We start from the raw sequence: 4170 nt of genomic DNA on the forward strand, positions 1-4170 counted from the left end.
TGCGGAAGCAATAACCCTCTCGACCATCTATCCCGGTGGCAGGGATGAAGGCCAAGTCACACCAGTAACCAATCATCCTAAGGAGGTACCTGCAAAAATTATGCCACAAGCAAGGCTGAGTATACTAATACTCAGCTAGACTTACCCGGTGTGAGGAGTCTACTCCTCTACCTCTAGACATGCAGCTGTTTGGCTGAGGGGTTTGGTTTGCCAAAAGCACTAGCTGAGTCTAAAAAAAAGTTTTAGCTTTTCAAGTTTTAGTAGAATCCTTTAGACTAGATGTGTACCTAGCTAATCATACATGGTATCAAACATTTTTACCAATCAACATCTTTTGCCAGTCACATCATTTCCACTTATTACTCAATGTAGCAGCATGGATCAAGCGGTCTCATTAGCTGCGAGAAGCAGACGATTCGAATCGAGTTTTTAAACCTTGCAAGGTAAACCTAAACACACGACGTGGCGAGGCACTCCGTCCCCACACACATCAACCGTCCCCATCGATTCCCCATCAGCAGATCAGGGCTCACTGCCTTGGCGTACAATGCCTCACTGACCCCGACTGCCGTCGTGCAGTGACCGCACTTGTACCCACCATAACCGGAATGGGAGACCACGTCTCAGGTCGCGTGAGGGGATATGTCCACTGCCAGGTTCACTCAGGTACTAGGTTTACCGATTTACCATATTTCTCGGCATGTGCTTAGTACATTCAAACGCTTGACACACGGTACCACACCTTAATCCTTATTCCAATTCCCGTCTCGTAGACAACACATCCCCTTGGACCGTTGTCCACAGACTATCATCATTTCGATATCAAAATGGATACAACCAATTCCTGACCTCGCGCGAGTGCTAGAAAAATCACTCGACTTCTACCGAGATCCCTAATTAATAAAGCAGCTACTCGACCTAGCATACTAGTATCCATCACAAAAGGATTCCTGAGATCATGCAACTAGGGTTCCAGTCAACTCCTACACTTAAGTGCACAGTACAAGCCTATAAACATTAAGTGTAGTAAAATAGCATATATAAACGGTTATGCATAAAACCGGGGCTTGCCTTTAATTTAACACTTAGATAGTGTTTGCTGGGGGAGGTACTCGCTTGGCGAGCATCCACTGATTATGTCCATCCTTCTTTGGGGTCGTCCACCAATTGCATCTTGTGGTTGGCACCACATCACGTGCACGATCAGCATCTCTCGGTCCTAAATGAGATGCAAGATGCATATGGATGAATATAATGAAGGTAGCACAAAGTAGCACAAGATATACAAAGACACCGTGGCGAACTAAACATTAAATTGGAAGACACCGTAAACAACCATACGCTAGCATTAGTTATCTACACGTTATCGGCGTCCAACATTAACACCTTTAAAAAGACAACAACATTTTATTTATTTACGCAACACAACTACGACATCACAAGTACGCGCATTTTGTTTGTTTGGATACGGCTTTTCATTAGTTCTCCTATTGATCGCACACAAGCATCATCGACAACACAAATTCAATAGAGGACATAAGCGTCAATGTCTAAGGAACTCCTATATCGCACCACTAGATAAAGGAAACATATAAAAAAAGACATACATGTCATCTCTAGCTTAGCCATGGCAAATCTACATTACTTAAGAGCAAACCAAACATTTTTAGCGAGAAGGGTGAACTAAACAATCAAAAGTGCATTTGCAGATTTTCGGGACAGCAACACAGCAGCTACTTGTGTTAATCATAACTTTTCAAATATTAACCCAAAAATAGCAAATTAGGACTTTCTGGAAAGCTTACAAAGGGCTCTACAACTTTGGTATTTTTACTTCGGCATAATTCAACACTTAGCAAGGTCAAAAAGTGCGATCACAACAGCTCTGTCCAGATTTGGACAGATTCAGACTTGCAACTTCAAAAATTCAGAACTTCATCTTCAGACATAAAAACAAGGTGATCCTAGAATTTCTGGAAATCTAATTCAATGTTCTACAAATTATTTATAAATATCTCAAGGTGATTCAATATGCAATCTAAAGTATTAAAACTTGACCTGGTTTCGGCGCCTCCCCGCACTTGGCGGGCCTCAGACCATCGCGCATTTGACGCGTGTCTGGGCCACGGACCCGAAAAATTTATCAATTCTCGCTCTGAATCCGTGCCTCCAAACGCAATCTCTCTCGTCGTGCACCTGGCTGGCTCTCACATCCATCTCCCTCCATGCGCTCCGCCGCCTCGTCTTCTCCCCCTCCCCTCGGCAGCCGCCTCGCTACAACCCTTCCTCAACGACGTCCGCTCTGAGGACGCCGGTGCCGTCGCCTCCTCTGGCTCGCTCACCACGCTCCACAAGGTCATGTCCCTCCCGAGCCCCACACTCCCGGGCGTCATGCTCGACTACGAGGTCGTCCATGCCGTCGCCAGCTACCGCTTCGAGGCCAGGGGCGGCCACCCTCCTCTTTACTACCTCCCCAGCAGCGCTCCCACGACTCCATCTCGTGCCATCAAAGGGTCCGAGCATCTGAGGAAAGAAAGGCCCACACAGGACACTCCTCCTTCATCTTTCTCCTTCCTCACAGCTCTCTGCTGCATTCGCGAACATCCATCGACCCTACGACTACGAGTAGCGAGAGAGGATTGATGGCGGCGCAGCTGCGGTACATGATAGGCCATTATTTCGGTACCCCATCTGGCAAGGTTCGCGGGATCGCTCCCAGAAATGTCCGACTTGCAGTTCCCAATTTTTTCTCTTTCTTTCCAAAATCATTTTCTGAAGAATTCTCATCAAATCATGTTCGCTTCTTTGGTTCAGGGTTGACGGGGTTCTTTGTTCCTAATGAGGCAGGGGGTGATCCAAGATCTGGACTACGCCTTGAGGACAAAGGTAGGCTCTTCTACGACAACACCCTTCCATGCCACGCCCTAAAAACAATAGAATCTTGTCGATTAGTTCGCTAAGTTTGATTTTTGCTACTGATGATGAAGAAGGGAGGTTTGACCCCCGAGGAGGAGAAGACGCTCCTGGCTTACAATTTACTTCCTGGTGTTTACTTCATCGTGGGTTCAGTACTGGCCACTTTCGCGGGGTTGTTGGGTACCCACAAAGGTTGCCCACTCCCTCAGCTCTCGATTTAATATTTGATATTGTTAAAGCATGCCATTCCTGAGAAAGCGATAATATTGTGTCAACAATCTGCGAGCACCAAATTGTGTTAAAAAAACATGCCAGGAGCATGACTGCGGCCTTGTATATCAAGGTTAAAACCTGAAATAGTATTCAATAGCCATACTCGTGCAAACCATCCAGGATGGGGATTGGGGAGGACAGTATCTCTAGATAAAGTTCAAAGAACCGTGGGTCATCTGGCAAGCAACATTATGTCATTCTTATGGCTGTATTTTGAGAGCTCCTTCCCTAAATGTTGCACCATGGATGCTGTTGTTATGCTGCTATCAAGTGGGCACACCAGGGGCAAACGAATTATATTCTGCTTTTGTTATTGCTCCTACTTTTCAAGGATATTTGTATGCTTACCCTTCGCCGTCGCTGCGCTGCTGCTCCTCGCCTTCTGCAACAGCACCAGGGAGAGGGCTATACTGATGATGCAGACAGCAGCGGGCTGTAGGAAGGTTCCTCCGGAGTTGCCCGAGCCGGCATTCGACATCAACTTTGCGTGTGATGGCATACAACACCGCGGCTAGCTCTTAGCCTCTCACGTTAATAGGAAACTGTGCAGTTAATAAACTTGGTAATAGGAAACTTATGACATACTGTTAAAAAGCATGACATCAATATACGGTGCAACATAGTTGCGAATGTAAACTTGGTAATAGGAAACTTTACATCCTATAAATCACATGACAGTTAGCAAATTTGTTAGATTGATGCACTGACATTTTGGATCATCATTATTGTTATACTTCATAAGAGCAAGAAACCAAAATAATTTCTTTCGTGGTGGAAAAGCGTCCTATAAAGCATAGGACAGTTAGCAAAATTGCCAGATTGATGCATTGACATTTTGGATCATCATTATTGTTATACTTCATAAGAGCAAGAAACCAAAATAATTTCTTTCATTGCGGAAAAGGCAGTTATTAGAAATCAAACCTGTTGCCAGTGGGTCAGCTCATCCTCTGGGTGGGCGCCTTCGCCAAATCCTTCATT

The 4170-nt window shown here is 45.3% G+C and overlaps 1 long non-coding RNA gene across 1 annotated transcript; it reads left to right on the forward strand.

Annotated features, from left to right (window-relative positions):
• The first annotated feature begins 2456 nt into the window (after positions 1–2456).
• On the forward strand, positions 2457–3534 carry LOC111589760 (uncharacterized). Its single transcript, XR_002748889.1, has 3 exons — positions 2457–2699; positions 2815–2886; positions 2988–3534. It is a non-coding gene; the product is annotated as an uncharacterized lncRNA (long non-coding RNA).
• The last annotated feature ends 636 nt before the right edge of the window (positions 3535–4170 follow it).

Source organism: Zea mays, chromosome 7 (assembly GCF_902167145.1).
Source record: "Zea mays cultivar B73 chromosome 7, Zm-B73-REFERENCE-NAM-5.0, whole genome shotgun sequence".
NCBI classification, from domain to species: Eukaryota; Viridiplantae; Streptophyta; class Magnoliopsida; order Poales; family Poaceae; genus Zea; species Zea mays.